We start from the raw sequence: 24,126 nt of genomic DNA, 5'->3' as shown, positions 1-24,126 counted from the left end.
TTGGAAATCAGTACTATTGTCAACTGTCAGTAACTCACTCCATTTACCTGCTCACAGCTTCTCAGGAGGACACAGCAAAGCCTAAGCCGGCTAAGGTTACTGAACGATAACAGCAATTCTTAAGTCAAAGGGTATAAAGAGGCTCTCCCCAGACAGTGACAAGCTTTGGATTTCTTGCAGGGGCCGCTGATTGTGTCTGTGTCTGTTTGTGCCTGCTGGTTGCGAACTCTCCCCCTTCTCCTCCCCAGGTCTGGCTCCCCCCCCAGCCGGGTTGCGGTGAAGCTGGGAGGCTATGGGCACTCGGTGCTGATTAAATTCTGCTGACTGAGGAAGATGTCAAATTCTACCCAAAGCAGAGAGCCGCCAAGGAAAAGCTGCTTTTCTTTGCTTTTGACAGCTGGAGCCATGAATTTAAGTAGAGGTCTCACCTTCAGGCAAATCAACAGCTGGGCTGAGAGCAGGCTTTCTTAAAGAGAGAGCGCACCGCATTTTCTGGAGTTCAGTGCTACCAAGAGGTGAACGAGTGCACGAGAACATTTTGTAAAAAAAACAGGTGCAGCTGGGGTTTTGTTGTTGTATTTTTTTTCTTTTACTAGAGAAGGACCAAGTAACAAACAAGAAAGAGGAAATGAAAACACAGTCTTATTTCCCACCCTCAGTGTTTCTCTTCTTCCATTTCCCCTGTGAGTGCTTACAAAGGGGAGGCACAGCCTGTGTCTGTGCAGGAAGTTCCTGAGCCCTTTCCCTAAGAAGCCTCTGCACTGAGTCACATCTACTTTCATGTGTGTGTACCAGCCATGCTGGAGGAAGTGGTGGCTCTGCTGAGTGCAGAGGAGGAACTCATGCATGTGGGGCCAGGCTCCATGACACCGTATTTTCAGTCCCAGGGGGAAGAAGCCAGAAGCCTGAGGAGGTTCAGACCTCTTAGGAGGCAGGGCCAAGCACAGGTCTGAACTAAACATAGAGGGAAATATGCAGTACACAGCTACACAGCCACCATCACATAATTCATGAGTGCGTTATGTATTAGCAGGTGCAGTTAGCCAGAAGTGTGATGTGGACCTGCTATTGCCCTTTACTACACCTCCACCTCATCAGTAACTCCACAGATACTTAGAGAGTGCTCTGGCCACTAGACAGAGATTTCAGGATACTTAAGTACTCCCAGCCCCTCTTGTTGAGGTGACAGCTTCAGGAAAGCATTAGAAATGAGTTGGACCAGAGGAAAAGTAGGTGACTCTGTTTAGTCTGCACTCACATGGTTAGGGCCTGCTGGGCTCCATATGCTGATTTCAGGGCTGCTCTTCATGCAGTAGCTGTTTATACCAATAACAGCCCTCAGGCAGGGTAAGGAAGCCGAATCTTCAGCTATTTGCCCTCGCAGGTAGGGATCATAGCCATGGCAACTCTTCCAACACAGCACATCCTGTTGTCTTCCCATTGCCTGCTGGAAGACTTACACAGGGAGATGTGTCCTACCACAGCCTCTTCTCTAATCATTAGAAGACATCCCAGAGAGCTGGAAAATGTGAATTTCAAGCTCTTCAGAAGGGAATTAAGTCTGTCTCCCCAGTAATTTGGGGATATGAAACAAGAGCAGGACAACACTTCTCTTGATAAGGATGGAAGAAATCTTAATGGATTTAATCACATTAAATGGGGGAAGAAGAAAAAAGCAGCAGGGATCATCAATATCATGTGGAATCCAAGAAGGAAAAGGAGGGAAGGGCAGAGAGGACATAATTTTAGTTTCCAGATCTCTATTTATTTTTGATGTGGGATAGAAGTCACACTTGTCTGACCTGCAAGCACTGAAGTGCTGGTAAGCACATGTAGTAATAGAATTTTAAGAGTGCTTAAATAGGATTTTTTGATGTTAAGAGTTGAAGTACCTATTGAACACAGGTATTTGCAGAGTTAAGCAGCAGCTAAGTTCTCAGAATTGCAATTTAGGATGCAGGCACCAGAGCTCTATCAGCTCCTAACCTAAATATAGACAGATAGGCATTATTTGGATTTAGCCCTATTCATGCAAGCAATATTTCCTAATTTTTTTTCGTCTTTGCTTTAGTTCCATCAGTGGTAAGAGAAGTAGAAACTCCTGAAGGTAAGTTGGTAAGTTATTGCAACTGAGTTTTCTTGTAACTATCTATTCTGCTATCACGACATAAGGGATAGACAAAGTTCAGCTTTTGCCATCATTCCAACTAACTACTACTCTAAACCTTTGCTGCAACTTTTGCCAAATCTAAGTTTTTAAACGTGCAAGTTAAAAGACATTTAGAAAAGTAACTGAAGTTGTATTTCCTGCAGAATTAAAAAACAGGCTAGTTTCTTCTCTGCCTCAAAGCAAGAAGCATAAAAATCAGGTGCCATATTTCTTTCTTATTAGATTTTCTGCCCAGTTTTACAGCCTCCTACTGATAAGGAGGGGTTCTGTTAGAACAGAAACTCGGAAAGGTAAATATTTTTCTGAATTTCATTTTTAAAATGCTTAAGGAGCACCACCTCAAATAGGAAAGATGCTGGGTACAGCTGAAACCAGTCAAAGATGTGAAACAAAACAGCCCCGTTTGTTGCGAGCAGTGCAGCAGGGACTGAAAGCCTTGTGATTTCAGAAGAGAAACTTAACCATCAGCACATCGTGACATTTCTGGTGTGATGCATTATGATGTGTGGGTGGATTGCCATGCCACATGTTGTTATTTCAATGCATTATCATCATCAGGGCTCGCTGAAGCGTTGCTGTGTTTCAGCAGAACATCATTATCTTCTGCAGCAGCTTCAGCTCAGCAAATCCTACCAGGTTCACAGATAATCAACACAAAAAAAATCCAACTTTGCCTAAATTTGCATCTTAATGTTTCAGAAAACTAGATAACTGGAAGTAATTTCAAAGCAAATGATTTCAAAATGTAGTTTACATACACATGCATACGGGAAGCTTGATTCTCACTTCAGTCATTTCAGGGAAGGGAAACATGCCTCGTTAGTTTTGCAAACAATCATGCAGTTTCAATTTCAGATAATAATTGTAATTAAAGAATATACTAGAGAGAATTGTAATGCACAATTTGATTCCAAAAAGACAGAACTTTTAAATAATGAATTATGAATTCTTCTTCTAACTCCTGCCTACCTTTTGGGCAGAAGGAATGATCCCACTGCACATTTTTGTCAGGAACGGATGAAAATAACAGGATTAGCTTATGAAAAAATACATTCGATCTTGAAAATACTCTGGTAAATATCAGCTATTCCTTCCAAACACAAAGCTTTGAACTAGCACTGATGGAAATCATAACACAGAAGCTTACCCTACCACATTGAAACTGCAGGGCATACAATGCACAAGTTAGCTGAATTAAAAAGAGAACCCAGAATATTTAGTCTGCAGTAATAAAAGCTAGGATCTGTTAAGCACGGCTGTGTGCGTATCAATTGGATAGCAGCTTCCCACACAGTCCATGTCCTGGAACTGTGCTCAGATTATTTCACAATGTGAAGGACCTCTGTGTTCCTATTACCAGGAAATAGTTAATATTCTTTCCCACTGGGGCCCACACGCACCTGCACAACTGTGGTGTGTGGTTTCTTCTTGCAGCTGCATCTGTGACTCTGCTGCTGCCTGCGTAGAGGTTTTAAAGCGTAAGTGGAGAGTTCACGAGACTGCCCTTCGGTGGTAGCGCAGCCTGAAGGGCTGCTGCAGAAGCAGTGTCACTGCTGAAGTAGCTTCAGCAAAGTTTTGCTCCCAATTGTATATACTGCATCCCACCTTTCTTCGGAAACATTAAAGCACATTGGACAACACTAAATAATAATTTATCCTCACAGTATCGTTCCAGAGTCTCTGCCTGCTATTATCTGGGTTTTGGGGGACTTTTTGTTTGTTTGTTTGTTTGTTTTTTTTTTTGTTTTTTTTTTTCCTTCCAGAGGAAGAATGAAGCTGTGAGGCCTTTAATAACTTTTTCCCTAAGGTCACTAAGAGCAGCCCCGTGGTGGAGCCAGATATGTAATGCAAAACTTTCCCAGCCCTGTATGTTGGCTGCTCAATCACTGCTGCTCCTGTAGTTTGCCATCTGAACCCTTTATGCAAGAAGACAACTATTTTTGTCCCAATTGTTAAGAAACCATGGTTCACAATATCTGCTCCTTCTCAGGAATGAGAAGATTACCAGGGTCAGCAGTCAGAATAGAGAGTTATCAGCTAGCCCGGGGCTGTGGGAGCTGTGATTAGGATCGTCTGCTATTAACCTCAGGTGCATGCTCTGGATGCAGTGAGAGAAGCTCAACTCAGCTCTGCATTCAGGATCTGTCTGGTGTAAGGATGATGTATGGGAGGCAAGAGATTGAGTTCAGTGATTCTACAAGGCTATATGATTTAGGGGAGCTGTAGGGTTGTTTTACTATAATCCAGTCGTGTGATCCCCTGAAGGCTCATATACCACCAAAGGATGATCAGAGCCAAAGAAAGGCTTGTCCTATTCATTCCTTATTTGCACCTTTCCTTCCCCCAGCATAATATCCCCAGTATGGTCACGGAGTGACAACCAGTTCATGAGCCAAATCATCAGCCTTGGGGCTTACAGATTTTTCTCCTCTGCGCAACATTTTTAAGCCAAGGATTTCAGAATAAACCATACTTTTCAGAAAGTGTGCACTGTTATGTTTTGTTTACAACTTTCTGGAAAAAACCAGTAGGGGAAAAATGAGAGTGCACATGCACACCTCATCATGTGAGGCAAGCAGATACACATAGCTACAACAAAAATTACTGCATGCAGTTGGTGGTGTGCTGTCTCACAGGGAGCTTTGGTGTTTACACATTAAGCTGCTCACTTCACACAAAAAGATGATGGGGCAAGAGACCTGTCAGTAGAAAGAGATGCTGGCTGTGTTTTCCTTATGTTCCTTTCAGTGTAAGAATTCTCTAACAGTAGCTGCATTTTGGTTAAAATAAAGAAAAACAAAACAAAACAAAACAAAAAAAAACCCAAAAAACACTAGCAACAAAGAACCCAAACAAACAAAATAACAACCTCAGCATAAATCACCAAGGTTTTTCTTTCTTTTGAAGACTTAATTTCACCCCACCACCTCACCTCCCTCCTCCCCTCCCCCCCAGCTCTTCTTGGCTTTATTTAACCTAAAATAAAAGTCCCTTGAGTTCTTTTGTGAATGAGAAAAAATCCTATCCCCCTGCTGCACAGCAAGTGGCCCTGTTTATTTGTTATGGATGAACAAAAGTTTTGAGGAAAGCTTCATGGGAAATGTCTTATTACTACCACAGACCTATGCCTTGATAAGAAACCCATCAAGATGATACACCTACAAATGCATAGATAACAGGTGTCCTCTGCTCCCAAACAACCTGCTCCCAAAGAAAACAAGGCATTTTCTCACAATACTGAGATGCGGTGGAGATTTTGAAAGTCCTGCTCAGAGTCTTAATACTCACAGTCAACCCCCCTGCTCAGCAACATTCCCCCACCCCGCCTACACCGTCTGAATGGCCAGACCACACTGCAGCGAGCTTAATTTAGACAAAAGAAAAACAGGGAACAAGGCTTCATAGTCACCTGTCCTTTATCACAGCCAGTACTCAAACATTACAGCTTCCTTTACAGAAATGAAAAGCCCACCTCCAAATTTTTGTTCTGGCATCTGGCACCTTTGAGGAGAGCAGGTTTATCATTCAGCCAACAGATATTCCAGGCAAGTCACTCTCCTGTTGAAAATATTCTACTTTTTATAACTTACGCATAGAAACTCAATGTTCCCACAACTCTCCTGCAAACAAATACACCCAGCAGGACACAAGAGAATTAGATGGGTTTTTTATGTTTGGGTTTTTTTTTTTGTTTGTTTGTTTTTTCCTTCTCTCTCTCTCTACCTTCATCCCATCCCTGCTCTATTTTAGGCTGAAGACAACAACTTCAGCAGGAAAAACCTTTTTACCTCTAATGTGGCCCACCTGGATCCAGCATCTGTTAGTAGCTAGTCTGAATGGTGATTCAAATAAATAAATAAATAGATAGATATTGCCCAGCTATTGTCTCAAATCATGGGTGGAGATATCCAGCTTGGACACCTACCTCTGTGAGATGTCTCACAGCTGTGAGCAATGGGAGAAAAGCGGTGCCTTCCTCTGCACTTCTGCAAGACTTGAAGCTAATGCTGCCAGTTGGCTAACGCGGCTGCTCCCTGCCCAGTTCCAGGGTTCCCTTCCCCAGAGAGAAGAAGCGGCTGTCCCTGCATAATGCCTGCAGGCTCGCTGCCCACGGGTTGAGACGCCAGGCCCAGCTGAGCTCTGCAGGGCAGCTCTGCCTTCCTCTCATGTGTTGGTAGCCTGGTCATCCCATACTTGCTCCCCTGTACCTCACAGGTGCTGCTTTTCATCTGTGCCCGATGCATTTCAAATCTGATATTAAATGCAGTGAAGCCATTTGCCTCTGGCTGTACTGAAGAAATTCATCCTACTACCAGTAACGCCAAATAAGGAAATAAAAGACATTGCTTAGTTTGCACAACCTTTTATTTTCCTCCCTAGAACTATTTTTAGTTAAACAATTTTGTGCCAAAAGAGCTCTGTCTGTGTCCAGAGCTGCCCTGGTCATCGGCACTGTTACCAGGGACTTGAGCTTTATGGCCCTCATAACTGCAGAGGGCGAAAGGTCGAGCCGTGGAGCCTTTGTGTCAGCTCTACATTTCTCTTTAAACACATGTGAGAGACAAAGCTCCCCTGAGACCCCATGGAAACTGCCTCGGGGGCGGGGAGAGGGTGAGAGAGCACTGGCCTGGCAGATAAAAGCAACATCAAAAGGAGCGGGGAGCAGCTGTCCATCTGGAGATGCAAACTTTTTTCTTCTGTTTCGGAGAAAGAGACTGTCTCAAAGGATAGTCTCAAAAAATTTTGCATGGACGGGAGAAAAAAAAAAAAAAAAAAAAAAACAACTCGCAAGGGAGGGCAGAAAAGCCCCCACAGCAAACAGAAGGAGGTGCTGCTTGGCAAAAATCCCAGGCTGAACCATTTAAATCACTTTTAGTGCCTCCAAATGCAACTCGCTGCCTCTGTTTATAGAGTCAGAGTGAGAGACCTGAAGAGAATACATTTCCCAAAGCAACATCTGAGCTCAGGAATGAATCAAAACCAACTTCATATGCTGCAAACCCCCTTCCTTCTGACAAAGCTTTTGTTCTGATGCTGGGTTTGTCTTAAGCCTACATCTCCACAAGAAAAAACTCACAGCCTGATCATCAGATAGCTGATGGTGTTTATGATAGGGCATGTTTCACTGCAGACTCTCCAGTATACCTGATAATCAATAATAAACACTTCACATAAAGATAACTGTTGACCAGCAGATCAATATAAGCATAGTTCTTCCATTTTCAAACTGACAAATTCCACTACCTTACAGTGGAATTTTACAGACACAAAAAAACTCTTGTCCCTGCCTGTAACAATAAAAATAGTTACTCAAACTCAAAAAAAACCCTGCAGTCCTACTCAAATTCAGCATCAAATTCTAGTCTGCATCATAAAGAGGAGCAACAGGACGTCCCGCTCCTGCCCTCCTCTGAGATCTCTCATCACACCTACTTGCGCTTGAAGGTATTTAAAAATATGCTGCCAGTGTATTTCACCTTTCAGTATAGGTTGAAAGTATTTTTTCAAAAAGGTGTATAGAAATTAAGAGAGTCTAATTCTAATTTTTTATAAATCCAGTTTTGTTCAAATTATGAATCTGAAAGTTTTTAATTATCTTAATACCAGAGGTTAGGCCAGGCTGCAGCTACAGACTGCAGCTTTAAAATCTTCTTCATTACACAGAGATATTGCAAATGGCCTGTAACACATTTATCCATCCTACAGGATTCCTGACATGAAAATACATGTTAGGAGGTGCCAGATCACTGCACATTAAGGAACTCTAGCACTGTATCTGTGGGGAGGCCCACAGGGGTGAGGCCCTCCCTCATTATGGGCACGAAGCCCTTTGCAGGGGCTCTGCTCCTTCCTTCTACCACCCGGGGCTCAATGTGTGGGCACCCCCATGTGCCATCCCCACTTGCAGAGGTGAAGTATGTGGCTGGGGCTGGTTTTGGCTTCGGTCTCCCTCATGTTCTGTAGTTCAGTTTGGGTCAATGCCCATTAAACTCAAGAGATGAGAAGGGATGGATACCACAATGCTGCATACCTTCCAAATGCCGAAAGGTAACCACAGCACTACATCTTTGGCCAGATATACTTCCTTTATCTCCAAAACATAGGTACAAGCTGTTGATAGGAGCAAGTATCTGACTGATCAGGCTGGCAGCCTGCTCTGCAATGGCAGACCCTCACACCATGGTTGTCTGACTGCCTGACAGAGTGCTGCTCTGCAGCATCTGCTCCGATCCCTACATCTTGTACACCAAGCACGAGGCCGGTGCCTGCATTCCCAGCTACTCTGATTGCCATCTCATGCCTCCCTGCTGCGAGGATAATAAATTCCTCACACACGCGTGCAGTGCACAGTGAGGCTGCACATCCGGGGCGGCAGATCGGCAGGTCCCCAATGAGGCGAGCTGTGCTGGCTGGCAGGTGGCCAAGCCGCCATGGCCTCCTGCCACAACCCCTACCTCTCACAGTGCTGGCCTGCCAGACAAATCCCCGCCTTCCATGACAGGCCACTGTGTTGTCTCACATGCTAGAAAAGAGTTGAGAGGTCTGCCTCATCACTGAGAGGCCCCTGTAGGGTCCTCTTTGCTGTCCCTACTCTGCATCAGGATTTAGAGAGCCCGGTGTGTGAGTTTCTTCGTGGTTTTAGGCCGGGTCTGAGGCCAGAGTGTCACAGAGGTTAAGAATGCTCCCCCTCATTTTGGTAGGGATGCTCTGTTGTTCTCTCCTTGCTCCCCACATGTAGCAAAGCACACCACTCAGAACAAGCCAGCATCTATACCTGCTGGGATTCTACTGCTTCGTCAAACATGGACGTCTAAAATCAGTTGAAACAGTCATCACTGGCTGGCCCCAAGGCCTTTTATCTGAAAGCTGTGTTGTGTGATAGTCCCCAGGTGTCAAACTGCTACTTCCAGCCCAACTTTGTTGGTATGTCCCTTGTCCCACAGTGGGAACAGGCATAGAGCCACTGCTTCCAAACATTCAGACTCCCAGTCCCACAAGCTCTCAAGTTGGCTCTGGTGGCTTTGGTGAGAAACAAAGAGATATTTTTTCCCCAGCACTGAGTTATCCTCTATAAACCACAGATTCAGATTGTGGTGAAGACTGGAACTACCCATACATCTAACAGTTTCAGCCATGTGCTCTTTTTCCACACATAAATATATCCAGTTGGATTTTTAGGGATTTTTTTCTTTTTGACTTTATAGATTTTTCATGTTTTTCCAAGGCCCATCACAACAAAAGCTCCCTGCTGCACATCTGAATCTCAGACAGGTGCCCAGGAATCACTCTGGGGTGCATGGGAAAGGCAGTATTCCAACTTGTACTATCGTTCACGTGCACAGTGTTAAAAAGCCACATTAAAAAAGCCCAATGCACAGGACTTCTGTGCATGTACTGCCTTCTTTATCTATATATTGGTGTGTCTAAAATGCAAACAACTGTGCAGGGCGCATGCAGTGTATCTGGTACTTCCTGGAAACACCATACTTACCCTGCGCATGTTATACTATGCACTTACAGTACAACTGTTTGAAAAATCTTGGACAGAAATTGTGGAGACTTAGAGTAGAATTTGCTGCAAATGTCTTATAGCTTCCTTGGTATATTGGTAGTGTCATCCCATGTGTGGTAACAGGTCACAGCTAGAAGCTAGTACTGGAGTGATCCCTGTTGCTTTGTGATCATCTTCCATCTGTGTCTAGGCTAGAAGCTTTTAACACTGCTCACTGCTGTTTTGGCCACTTCTGCTTGCATGGTTCATGCAATACTGTGGCTATTCATCATGACCCCATGTACAAGAGTTGCACCCCACAGCTCCTGTGGCTTTGATGGAATTATTCACAGGTAGTCAAACAATTTTTTTTATCAGAATCTGACCATTATTTTAACTGCATGTATCCCTTGACCAATAAATATCAAGTATGCTTCATCTTCTACAAAGCTTTAAAATGCCTTGTGCACTGCTATAATGAACGCAGCCCAAGAACTGTTCTGATCAGCCGAACCTCAGGCTGAATCTGCGGATACAAGGTTTTTTCCTGATGGCTGGACCGCCACTGAGCCACATGCCTCTGCTGGATATCCATCTGAGTCTGAATTTTACCCTTTTTAGCAAGCTTTATTTAAATATGTTAAAAAAAAAAAAAAAATCACTTGCAAAAACAACTGAAAAAAAATCTTTGCAAACCTAAGGGTAACTTTAAAACATCAGAATACTAACTTATTTTAAAAAGTCCCACCAGACCATGCACAGACTCTGAAGAAAAGTCCCAGAGGAGCATAATGGACTGAAAAGAAAGCCTCACAGTTTGTTTCTTTCTTGCTCTTTCCTCACTAGCCACCACAAATTTCTGCAGAATTTGAAAGACCTTGAGGAAGATTTTTTGGTGTTGCTTCTACGTAATGAAAGTGCTAATGTTAATTCAGCAAACTCATCAAGCATATAAGGCCTTCCACATGGCCTCTAGAAACCCTTTTCCTGATTTTTTGTTTTGTTTTGTTCGAGCTCTGCCTGTAATGAAGGGGTTACTGTCTCGTACAATATAACAGTGGGGCTGACTTGGCTGGAACAGACATTAACTTCCACAGTAAATCTGGCAGGAGCTGGTAATTACAGAAAAAGCAGCCAGGGGTCATGGCCAGCCAATGCTCTGGAGTAACAGAGCAGAAAATCAAAACAGAGGGGGAAGGGAAATCATATTCATCATAGTCTTAGGGCTGAGGTCGGTCTCCTCCAAACTATCAGGAGCCTGTCGTCAATTGTTATGTTTAGAAGGAGCCTCTGGAAGATGAGGTAATAATAATGTTAAACATTAACTTGTTAGTGCTCCTGCTGCACTGGAAATTCACCTCCACCCCAGCACAGCTGGGAAGGGGAACACTCGGCCAGAGAACACAGTTCTCTGACTGTACTCCTACAGTTGTCCCTTTTCTGTCAGATTTCTAACGCTAACACAGGACTCAAAGGTTCCTGCTTCACCTGTCCTGCACTCTCTCCCCTAGTCCTGCACTGTTTCAAAATCCCCCACTTGCAGCATTTCGGCATCCACTTCTGCCCCTGCAGCCACTGCAGAGTGCAGCAATGGTGAGGGCCTCTGCCTGCCTCTCAGCACACATGCAGCTCCCCAGCACTCTGGCAGATGCTTGCACACTGAAGGAGCAAGCATCAAGTGCATGCATGACCTATTGGTAAAGCCTGGGAGAAGAGAAGGCTGTGGTTGCGTTACATGGTCCCATAGCAATTCAGAGCTTTGGATTCTAGTGTTTCTTCTTACAGTCCGGTCAAAATGAGCACCTGCAATACGGCTGTGCCTGAGAGCAGCTTAATCCTACCTGAGAGCCCATCCATGAAGGAATGAGGAAGAATGGGAAGGGCTATAAAATACAGGGCAACTTACATATGAAATATTTTTCTTTGCCCCTGGAATGGGGCACTTCAGCATTCATTTGGTTCTCAGCTTGGGCTCTCACACACAGACCCTCACTCTGCCCAGCTGAGAAACTCTGTCCCTTGACACAGTTGCCTGGATTAAACTGACAACATCTTACTGCAGAAACATAGGGAGGAAAATGGATTTTTATTCCTGTCTTTCACCTAGCTTGGAACATAACTGCTTAGAGCTATCTGTCCTCACCTAGTCCTTCTGTAAAATGGGCAGATAAAACTATTTTGAAGATATGCTGAGGCTTACATAGTCCACAGTAACAGAGCACTGCTGACATCTTCAGCAGAAGAGAGCTGCTAAAATGGGAAACTGAACCACCAGGAGCAATATAAAAGAAGCCTAGGTCTAATACATAGAGAAAGGCAATTAACTGATGCAGGATCAGCTGGCCTCTGGAAGGTGTCATCAGCATGGGCAACCTGCCTGGCATCTCCTCACACAAGTTACTCTGCAAGTAGTGCTGGCTTTGCAGCCATCCCATAGGCAGTAGGCAGGGTAGTGAATCATGCACCTGTTAGCTGGCTGAACAAAACAAGATGTAAATTACAGCTTTTACAGTTGCACACGTTTTACACATGCTTGCTGTACCTCAGATTTGTATTTATAAAAACTTATAAAAATTGAAAAAAAAAATATCAATCTCAGACATGTTTTATCCACAGAGTTACAGCAGATGTGATCTAGTTACCAGGACGTAAGTTATGGTGAGGAGATGGGGGAGAGGTTGCCTTTGTGCTGATGGTCACAGTGGGTGATTACCACACTGTGGCCTTGCCCACTTTTCACTTGTGCATCCAGGCTGCTCAGTGAGCTCTGGTTCAGCCCACAGAAAGGCACCCCAGGGACAGGGCTAGGCCAGGCCATGGCAGTTCTCTGAGCTGCAGCTTGTCCTGTTCACCTATAGCATGAGTCTCTGCAGGCACTGCCAGCTCGGGCTGGTTCTGGGCCTTGGTGGACTTGGCGGAGGCCAGTCAGCAGCAGAGAGCTGGTGAGCACATGCTGGAGGTACTCACCTGGGCAGGGCCCATCCCATATGGCATTAGTAGGTGTTCTCTGCTGGGATTCAGCATCTGCAGGATAGAAGTCACCACACTTCAGAGGGCCAAACCAAATGGCACTTGAACTTTATCAAAACATAAAACATAAGGACACTCAAAAATAATAGTCTGGGAATCTTCAGATTATGTGGGAACAATCCTTACTTTAAATATAAATACAATTTTCTCTAACCTCAGTGTCATGATTCAGCATTTCTAAAGTAAATAATTTATAATAACAAAAGCAAGAAACTAAAGGGTTTGTGTGGGATCAAGGTAAAAACAAGTTTTGCAACGTGAGAGAGATGAAAGGTAGATTATCATGGAAACAGGACATCTTGATCCCACCGCTAGGGAAAAGCTGAATCCTCCACCACAAAACCTCATCTGAGTCATTGTTTAATGACCTGAGCATTGCACAGAAACTCAGCTCTGAGCTCTTTTTTTCAGATAATAAAAACAATGCTGATATTTTTATATTGGGTTAATGGTCTTGAAGAAGAACCACAAAACTGTACTTCACTGTACAAACTCCTCCTAAAGAGTAGAAGTAAATCTGGAGAGTAAAAAAAGGATTCTGGATGTGCTGTTTTTGTAACCCCCCGAAACCTTTCCTTTCCTTCCCACACTAGCACCTAAACCCACTTGTGTTCTTGTTGGGAATTACAAGGTCTCTTCTCAGGGTTTGGGGTTTTACTGTACAATTCAAAGAAAAGCAGAAGCTGTTCTGCTCTCTCCTTGTGTTTGCCAGCTCCACTGACACTGAAGAAGAGAATGCCAACATAGCTTAAATCTCAGCAGACCTTTACAGAGCTGGCTCGGTGCTCCCATCCACATTTTACAGCTGGAGAAACACATTCAAAGCAGGACCTTGACAATACCAGTGTGCTTTTACAAAACTAATTCAGCTGCCCTGGATTTAGAAAGATGAGCCCTGGCATAGGCACATCTCCATTTCTGGCAACAGAGTCCCAAAGACAGCTTAAAGACTCCCTGCCTATAGCCATTTCCCAGCAGCACTAACGCTGCTGCTCCAGTATTACTAAGATGGGATTTTTACAAAAGTTTTGTATGGGTGGGGAGAGCTTAAAGCAATTTGCCCAGTATCAGAACCAGGAAAGGTAGCTAAATCTCTGGCTCTCTGCACTTAAGGATGTGTGTAGACAATTGGGCTGGGAGCTTGTCATCACCTCTTATGAGGAAAGTGAAAAGGGGAGGCCTCTTGGAGAGCATTAGTGCTTTTATTGCAGAGAGATATTACAAAAGATTGCACAGTGGAACATGTTCCAGAATCAGGAGGGAACTCAACCCTAAATCTTTTGATTCTTTTTGCAGCTGGAAACATGTCACAGCAGGATCCACTGCAGGTCCTAATGGTGGAAAACAATGGAGATAAATGGTACAAGAAGATTTTTCTCATATAAAAAAGTACTTCTTGTCACTAACATGAAATTGTTTTTAAACCAAGTCTCTCCCTGATGCTAGGAAAATGACCACAACAAGTTGAGAGATTAGAAGTGGTATGTGAAATAAAAGGGAATTCAGTAGTCAGTTAAAGAGATGTTGATAAAAAATTACACTTCACTACCACTTTACTGTTTTAAAACCCATTTGCTTATGTTTTCCCTGAGCTTTTCTCTGACACAGATTTCCTTACTTGGACAGCAATATTTTGGATACCTGCAACTCTAAAATTCAGTGAGGAGCAGTCTGAGAGCTCGACTCCCTCACCTTGAACCTCCTTGGATGTGGTCAGGGTGTAGCCAACCACTGATGTGTGAAAGCCAGCATTTGCTTGCTCACTCATTTGCTTTCAACCTCCACCCCCCATAGCCATTGAAATGTTGCTTTTGGCAAGAACTGGGGCACAGGGGAGGGACAATTACCACGAGCACTCATTGTTTGCAGAATGTTTTTCTTAATGCCTAAGGAAAAAAAAAAACGGGTCAGGTTGAAAGGTCATCGGACCTCTTTGTTTTCTTTGGAATGAGAGATTCAAACCCTTCAGAAAATGTTTTATTAGCTCTTCTGAATTTCACTTTCTGCAGAGGTTTTCTCTCCAGGCAATGGTAAGAGGCACCAGCAAGGAGTGCCCATGCTCATCAAACTGAAGGTGATTTAAGGAGAAGAACAAAATCTGCTTCTTTACTAGTGGAAAGCAATTATTTGATTCAAATCTTGCTATGAAAGAAAAACCCTACTTATTTGCTGTGGAGGAAGTATTCTGAGAGTGAGCAAAAGACTGCAAAGTCAATTTTACCTTACCTCTGTTCAGCATGAACTGAAATACTCTTCTGTTTGACCCAATGATCAGATCACCTACTCACACCAGGAGCGTTTATAGTCTCATTTGTAGCTAACAAATGTTTACATGGCAAGTCTACACAAGGCTGCACTTGGCATTTCAGCCCCCAAGGAACAGCGCTGGGTGACAAGGGCACAGCAGTGCCCAGAGGTAGCCGGGTGGTGGAAGAGGTATGACAGCAGGCTGGTACTGAGCAGAGCAGAGCTCAGGCTATGCTTCTGTGACTCCATTTCTCTGTATGGAAAGACACAGAAAATGAGATTCCTCTCCATTGTAAAGGGCTTTCAAACCTACTGACAAAAGGCAGTATTCAGAGTTGGGAACTATTCTTGTTTTTCTCTGGGGGCATTCAGTTCAGGGCAGGTTGGGGATTCAGCAGTAAATGAGGATGAGAAATGCTTGTATTGCCATTTACTGTGACATACATGTAAAATGAAATATTTTATACCCTTCATATGGGTAACTTTACAGACCACTATATAACTGGTAAGATGTATTTTTTTAACAATCCAGGTAGTTCTAGTCAGGATAGTGGCACTAAGAATACCTGCTTTCTTCCTGCTTTTCACTTCCAATGCTGCAGTCATTGCAATGTAAAAGTCCCAGGCTCCAAACAAAGATGTTCCTGCAGTTAGGGCCATCACAATGGTCCAGGGGCCCTCTGGGACTGAGTTCAGGCCGTCTATGAGTGAGAAGAGAGGTTTAGCATTTAGCGTATAGCCCCCTTCTTCAGAAGACACTGAAAAAAGCAGTTATACATTCATACTTCTCAAAATGCTTCACAGTGGGAGTAGTTATCATGTCCTCTTCCACCTACACTCTAGTATTCAAGTACTAGGCCAGTCTGATGCTGCTAACGTGTTTACAGCTTATCATGAGGATACTGGTTGCAAGCATGGGGATGCCTGTGTATGGCAGTAAGCAGACCTGTGTCAGAGATCCAAAAAGCAGGTCTGACTGAACCAGTACGTCTACACAGCTTGGTGCCACACTACGTGAAGAAATTAGCTCAACTCTTAGAATCAGGACAGCTGTGTCAGCTGGGCATCCACGCTGGAGTTAGCCCAGCTGATAAACCTCACTGAAAATGTTGAAATGCTCTTCCAGTGTGGTTACCACACTTCCAAGCTGCAGGGTGGTGGCTCTTCTGCTCTGGGGGAGAGCTCAGGTGTTGCTGCACCATAGTTCATAGAAGCAATGTAGCTACAATTTTTCTTTGTATGTGAGAACTGGGGGATGACTTTACCAGCTGTCCACAGTCCCCTCCTGTTTACATCTCTTTCACTAATGCATCTGGGTGACAGCCTTTGCCCAGTTTAGGAAGAGAGTAGCTTAGCGATGGCTCTCTACAGGCATCAGCTCCCTCCCAGTGCAAGCCACGAGGAGGGCTTTCCTTTCTCTGCAGACGTCCTGCCTTTGGACACAACCCTCAGCTCAGAACTAAGTCCAAATAAAGCTTTTCTTTACAGAAGCAAATCTGTCTTCCTTGCCCAAAATATCACACTGCCAGCTGCCTGCCCAGGCTGTCCCCTTGGCAGTACTACCAAGCCCTGTTTGACCCAAGGATATCAGTCTCTGGCTGGTTGGTAGGACAGGGATGGAGCACAGTCATCCACCCAGACAAACGTTCTGGTTGACTGCTTGGTTTGAGATGACAGTGCTGATTCCACACAGCAAATCTGTGGGTTGCAAACCGGTGCGGCGTGAGTTTGGGGGACAGGCATCTCGTGTGAATACGAGTTGCAAAAACACAGCCCTGACCCTCTCTGCAGGCAGGGTGACCAACGCCCTGGCAGCACGGCGAGCACATTTACTCTGTTACCTAATCTCCAGCTGTGGGCCCTGCGCCGTGCCAAGTCTCCTTTGGCTCTGTCTAGTAATAATCGTTTCTGGAGGGCCGCCAGGGCCCGCTGCCAGTTCCAGTCACACTCTGCTAATGCGAGAGGCAGAGTTTATTAATTCATCGCCAAGACCCATTGTCTGGGACGCTGCCTGGCTGTTTATTTACTCCAATATGGTCTGTATTTACTCAGACAGAGCAAGCGAGGGGACTTTGTTTAACTTTGTAAGACCTTCTGCTGGAGGAGACATGTGACCTTATGCAGAACTTCAGATAAATGCTCGGAGCTCGGGAAGGACTTTTTTTTTTTAAAGTGTGGCCTCAAATAACACCGGTAGCCAGTATTGACAAACTGTAGCAAAGTAATAAAGGAAAGGAAAACATAGTAGAGTTCTCATCTGCAATACTTCTGCAAGTGTTCTGAAGATAAAAGCAGAAAAACAAGCGCGTGCCCTAGAACCGAGGGCACCAGACACAGACCTGCACCAGGAGTGAGGGACAAGTCGAGACATGTCGGCCTCGGGCCAGTCCCCGCCTCCCCGGGCCGCAGCGCCTGCTGGCGGGCTGTGCGTGGCCCAGAGGGCCGCCCCAGAGGGCACGCGGGCCGGCCGCCCGCAGGCTGTGCGTGTGGTGGGTGAGGGCGCGTGAGGGGACGGGCGGAGCAGCCCGCAGGCAGCGTTCTGTGAGGAGATGTCTGTGGGCATAACCCCCGGTGTGAGTTTCTGCTGGAGTAAAGGTGTCTTCTGCTAACGCAGTTGCAGCTGAAGAGTAAATACTGTGTTTTCTTCCAGCGGTAAAACCTGCTTAAGGACTTCCTGCCTTCTTGCCCTTGCTCTCACCTTTACACTGCACCTTGGTTTGCTGTGACATAGTGCAGTGGATGCAAGCTTTGCAGGATCTCGCTGTAAGGAAGAAAATAAAACGAATAAGCTTTTGCTTCGAAGCATGTGGTATTTGCTGTCCTGACTAAAGCTCCTTTATGAACACGTTCATAAGCTCTATCCAAAGAAAGGCTCTCTACTATTTAAATTCTACTATTTATTCTGCTGTTTTCTGTAACGTGGTAGAAATTGTGCATGCATGTACATGTGCATGTGCACACATGTATATACAAACATACCACGCAGTGTGTATTTGTAGGAAATGCCTTTGAGACCGGGGGCAGGGAAAATATGGCAGTCTGCACAGTGCATGCTCTTGTCTGGCTTGTTTTAAGTCAGATCCTCCGTGCTATTGTAACACAGTTTTGTATTTAATTTCCTGTGTTTGTAACTCAAGCCAACTTCCAGTGTTGCTTGTGTGAGTGTTTGTTTGGGTTTCTCTGAGGGCCTTTCTTTGTTGGAAAGTGTGAGGATTTTAACATAGCTGTTAACACCGCACTAAAACGCCTGATCTTGTTTTCATTGGGGCAACTGCTACAACACCCTTCTGTTGGCAGCGGCTGGCGCTGATTTCTGCTTCCAGCCTCGGTGTGCTCCTGTCAGGGACACCGCAGGGCCCTGGGGAGGCTTTGGGCCCACGCCGCACCAGTGCCTGACCCACACATCTTCAGGGCAGCAGCAAGCTGGGACAGAGCAAGCGTGTCTTCCTTCTGCAGCACTGGAGGTTTTCTGGCCACATCCTGACACCATCTGCTTACTGGGAAGCTTCATGAGGGAGTGTGAGGAGAAAGATGTGACACCCACACGTGGGCTAGTTCCAAAATGGGAGAGGGACTCACGTTGCCTCCTGCTGGTGTGGCTTTTCCAGGCTGTGAGAGGGGCAAGGCCCAGTGAAGGCTTGCTGACCTTGGGTCTGTGGCCTACTCTGTGGCCTACTCTGGCACACCATCAGTCCTTCATCTGCAACTTCCCCAAACACCCTGACAAGAGCAGGTCAGTTCATTGGAGGTGAGCATCTGGGCTAGGCAGAGCTCAGCCTTCTCTGTCACACCACACTGTCACCTCATGAGCTCATCCAGAGGGCTCATACCAGCACCTGCTGGTGCTGTCAGCAAAGGTCCTCACGTGTGTTTTCAGGACCAGCCCACTGCAGTCCAGACGAGTGAATTTTCCATGTTTTCAGGGCCCCTGGCTGATATTCCCCAGTGGTTTATTTGGAGTAGCATGCGAATCCTAGTGGATGTGTAATCTCATGTTGACCATTGGGCCTCATTTGTGTATTTTATTAGTTAATTTTTAAACATTGACCTACAGCTCTGGATCCATTTTAAAATAATCCAAATTATAAATAAACAGACTGCCTAGCATGGTCTTGGAACAATAAATCAGGAGAAAAACAATTAAACACAACAGAAAAAAAATAGGCCTTGAGAGAAAACAGACACTGAAAGAAGAAAAGGCACACCAACATATATTCTAGAGGGAGAGGCAGAAATAGTACAAGACTGAAAGAAAAAGCAAGCAAGTTGATGAAACTTCATATGATTAAGAAGAAAAAAAAAAAGAAAAGAAAAAGAAGGATTGCATTCAGGCCATAAATAACACAGCATTAGCACGTACATCTCTGATAGGCTTAATTACAACCAATCCATCTTAATGAAAAATCAGTGCTGTGGGCAGCCCTTAATATTCACCTTCACTGCTCATGCCTGCTAACTGAGCATGTGTTGTTTGCTGCAGATAGTGGAAGGAAATGCAAGGGTGGCTTTCCACATGGCCATCTGATTTTTATGACCACTGAGTTTGGTGACACAGGTGGAGGCATTTTGTTTTCCCCTTAGAAAACATGCTTAGCAGTACAGTGAGCAATAGCAATTTGTTGCCATCATGGCCCACTCACTCATAGACTTGAAAAGTCATTCTTTATGTACTGTTTGTTTACTTTGGTATCATGTCCCTGGCAATAACCAATGCTTCTTTTTCCAGAAGATGAAAGAAATCTGCAATAATCTGTGACAAGAAAAGCTGTTTCTCAATTGCCAATAGCATGAGTTTGTTTTATACTCCTCATATCACTCTTCTTCCTTAATCTAATGTTGGAAGTCGGTTCTCTTGCACAGAAGCATTGAGCTTCATTTATTCACCCGTGGACTCAGTGGCAGTGAATTCCACAGACTTCATACTAATTACATGATGCATCTGACAAAGGCAGCGCTTGGATGCCAGCACACTACTGGGCCAGCAATGGAGTGGTAAAACTGGACTGCCACCAACAGCACTGAAGGGAGCAAAGCTGCCACCGTCCCTCCTGAGATATGTGCACTCACTGCTGATGTGCAGATGCAGCACCAAACTCCAGACCTTTTGCTAGACCAGTTGGATCAGCAAGCACACTCTTCATTTTCTCTCTGCTTTCCCCAGCAGTACTGGCACTTTCAAAGCATCACGCTCTTTGTAAAAGAGCATGGAGGACTCACTTCTCTTGAGTAAGACCAGGTATTTGCTGCCACTGTAGTTCTGCAGTAAAACTTGCACTGCCTAGACCAGAAGGAGGCCTATGGTTGTTTTGGTCCTCAATCCACTAAACACTGTATCCCTCAATTTAAATGGGCTACAGCATCATTTCTTCCCTGTTTTCCATCACTTCTGCTCTCACTGGAGGAAAGGCTGACGCACCCAACTCTTCAGATACCTACAGTAGCTTCAGCACATCCTGTCCCAACACTCCACGTTTGCACAAGGAGGTGGTTTGTATCTTCCTGGAGCACACTCTGGGTACAGCAACTAGCATGTTGTCTTTGGTGAAGCCCTTGCAACAAATTATCCTTCCACTTCCTAGCACAACACATGGAGTTTGGCAAAAGCAATGAGTATCACCCACATTTGCCCCATCTCCTGCATGCTCCAGAAAATCCTTGAGGTAGTCTCAGGTGATAGTTAGGAGGATGTATGTTCAGGGCCAGTTTCCAGCTGTGCGCAAGTTGTCCTTTGAATCTTTCACTAATGCTGGTCAGTAATGCATGTCAGAACAGTAATGCATGTTCTTCTCTTCCTGACTAAATTTCCTAAGCTTCCTCCATGGGCCTGTGTGTTTACCCATACCACACTCATTCCTGTGCCTTCCAGCAGTGGAACCTCAGTGCCTTCACTCTGCAGTCAGGAGTTTCCACTCCACTTTCTACAAAGGAGGAACTTCTTCCCCTCAGCTTTGGCCAAGCAAATCTTATCCCAGACCGTCCACATGTACAAAAAGCTTGTTCGGGAGAGCGCTATGCTATTGTGTCAGACCACACCTGACAGGGATGTGAAGCAGTCAAGGACAGCAAACAAAGTTATTTCAACATATCCTGGGCACTTCATGAGACAACACTTCCAACCCCATCCTGTTAGCAGGGGGATTCCCAGCGAAACAAAGACAGACAGCTTCAGGTTGCAGAATCTTAATTCAGGGCGGATGTGGTGCTTCATGCTGGGGAAAATGCACCTCAGTGATGGATACTAACTAGTCTGATTGCTCTGGATGCCAGGAACTGAATGGAAGCACCCAAACTTCTAAACTTGTAAGTATTCCAGCTGAACACCTTAAATCAGATGTGTTGAATTGTGTTAAATACCACTTGAAAAATACTTTGCCAATTCCTCCTGCGTTGCTGTGAGCTGCATGGTATAGCTAGCTTTCCTAGAAGTTTAACAAACAGGACTGATAGGTGCAAACACTCAAGTATTTATGTGAAATCTGCAATTATGAGGCTACCAGAGCACTTGGCAAGCTGAGGGCCAAAACAAAGGATTAATCAGCGTGTACAGGGCATTTGTGATTGCTTCTTTCTGAGAAGTGGAAGTGGTGTCCTGCCTGTCTCAGCACAGTGCAGCATCTTGAAGCATAATATCCCAAAGCACAAATAACAACTATTTCCATCAAGAAAAAATCTCCAGTGTTAGTATTTGTGACAGATGGTGGCACATGCTGCCCCTGAGTCCCACCATACAATGCATTAAGTACATGAAATAACTACAAAGGGAAGTTTGAAAGCAGAAGAAAATGTTCTTAGACACCCAAGTTATGCCTACACTGTGAGCTAGCAAGAGCTAGCTTTAATTACCTCACTCAGGTACTGATAATGCAGCACAGATTAGCTACTCAAATATTTACAGTTTTCTCAGGCCAGCTTTCCATCCTATGCTGAGTCCTTCATTGCTACTGGTTAGACTACCAGTTCTGGCAGACTCTGCGTAAGCAAGCTACACTACACCACCTTCCTGAGGCAGAAATGTGTACACAGCCTTTCACCCCTATATTGATGATTAGAATCTAATACACCATGACAACAATTACAAAACTATCTGAAAGTCCCAATCTACATGCCACGACGCTCTTCCCATTATCAGTTTTCTCTCAGGTATACTCCAAAAGAACATGGGGTGAAATTTCTTGAGACAAACACTAGCCTTGTGGATAATGTGGTGCATCAGCCTTCGGCACGATGCTCCTGATGCCTTCCATGAGTGCAGCGCTTATGGCCAGCATGTTGTTTGCAGATGTGTGTGCAGTCTAAGGGGTTGTGGATCCAACACCATCTGGGTGAATAAATAGCCAGAGTGCCTCTTACATTGGGCTGGGGTCAGACGAGTGTCTCCCTAAGTCACACAAGAGCGGCACGGGAGGACACTGCTTGGGAGGCCATTTCAAAATTGGTATGTGCACCTGGGCTGTGTGCCCAGATGGATGCTGGATGTGCTCCCTATCCCAACACCCAACCTGGACAAGGGTATTGTGAGTAACAAAGACAGACAACACAGCTCTGCAGTGCGACAGCTGAAGAGGAAAAAACTGCTGCTTGAGCATTCAAAGACCAAACCAGAATAATAAATACTACCATAAAGGGCTGAACTGGGGACTCCAAGTACCTGTAACATGATAATGCTTGGAAATGAATCGCCTCTGGAAGCACTGAGTAAACAGGTCAGAAGGTTCAGTGACTTCACGCAGTGGAGAGAATAAAAATTTCACATTAAAGAATGAGGAGGAGCCAGATAGCTCTCCTTGCTGACAAATGAAGGCCAAAATGGCAGCACAAGTTTCAGGCTATTAGGGATTCAGCACTGGCCTTTCACAGCGGCCTCTGAGCACCTGCTATTGCTTTGTTATCTCCTAGAGGAAAGGATCAGGGCTTATTTTCTGTTTCCAGCTACCTTTGCTGACTGCTGCCTCAGTCTTCTTGCACAGGCAGCGAGAAGCAGTTATTTGCTGGGTCAGCTTTAGATCCCTGGCTTCTCTATGAATCTCTCACTGGGCTACTTCTATTCTCAAAGAGCCTTCTAAATAACATATACAGTTTCAAGCCAAAAGGGAATTATGCTGTCCAGGCAGCTGTGGTTTATTTGTGTCAAGGTGGGGGCACTAATGTGTATTTGGCCATTCGGAATCACAATTCTTTCAACGTCTTCTAAATCTCAGCTTCATCATTCCTACAGAAACAGTGTCTGGTAACTATTCCAGCAGCTTAACTATTAAACTGCTGGAATCGTTTTCTTCTTTCTCTGCCTTTGTGTATACATTTTTTCTCCTAACAGGTTAAAAAAAAGTTTGCACATAACTTCCCCACCTAGAATAAGTGTGGTAAAACTTACCATTTTCATGTGGTGAGGGGTTTTGATGTTAAAAAGTTGGGTGCAAAATCACTTCTTTGGAAACTGATGTTTCTAGGCTGCTATCATTTCTCCAACTAATGTTTCCTTCTGCTCTCTAAATTTTCTTTCCTTAAAGCCTTCATTCTATGGCCCTGCCAAGCTGTCTATATTTTCTTAAATTCTCATTTCCTTTGGCACGTTTCTTTCTTACAGTTACAGTAACTTAAAAAAAAAAAAAAAAAAAGGAAGAAAAAAAAGCCATTTTGCACTGAGCCCAATTTCCAGTCTGTAATCTTCTTTTTTAATATTGCTTTACCACCCTCTGTATTCTCGTGTTTCTGCTTGCTGCAGATTTACCTGCTAGGCTTGGAAACTATTAATTCACTTCATTTTCAGAGTTGTTCAAAAAGAACTAAAGAAGAAACATTCTGGTCTGACTCCCTTTATTAACTTCTGCTTTGTTCGTTACTGAGGGTATTCCCTCACTATCTATTCCCTCTTATGCCTCGCTCTGTTTTTCACAGCACCAACATTTCTCACTGTCTCTACTTCCTCGCTGCCTCTCCCCAACATGGGCAGGGTACACGTGTATGTGTGTCATCAATGGTTAAGTCCAGTTCCTGAAATTGATGTTGAGCTTTCTGGAAGAACTGATTGCCTCTGAACACAGTGATGAATTAGATATTCAATGTACCATGCTAGATACAAGAATGTTTTGTGGCTTAAGATTTTTCTGGGCTACGTGAGTACTTCGTGCTTATCCTGGAAAGAAAATAGCAGAAAAATAGCATTAGAAAAAAGCTGTGAAAGTAGTAC

The 24,126-nt window shown here is 44.6% G+C and overlaps 1 non-coding gene across 1 annotated transcript; it reads left to right on the top strand.

The window, feature by feature from the left end:
• The first annotated feature begins 1,578 nt into the window (after nucleotides 1–1,578).
• LOC122158434 lies at nucleotides 1,579–1,700 on the top strand. The gene has a single exon (XR_006168230.1). It is a non-coding gene; the product is annotated as a U6atac minor spliceosomal RNA (small nuclear RNA).
• Nucleotides 1,701–24,126: the final 22,426 nt, after the last annotated feature.

Source organism: Centrocercus urophasianus, unplaced genomic scaffold (genome assembly GCF_019232065.1).
Source record: "Centrocercus urophasianus isolate 14NV4802_14NV808 unplaced genomic scaffold, USGS_Curo_1.0 seq_14, whole genome shotgun sequence".
NCBI classification, from domain to species: domain Eukaryota; kingdom Metazoa; phylum Chordata; class Aves; order Galliformes; family Phasianidae; genus Centrocercus; species Centrocercus urophasianus.
The sequence above is the reverse complement of the archived record's forward strand: the minus strand, read 5'-3'. Positions and strand labels throughout refer to the sequence as shown.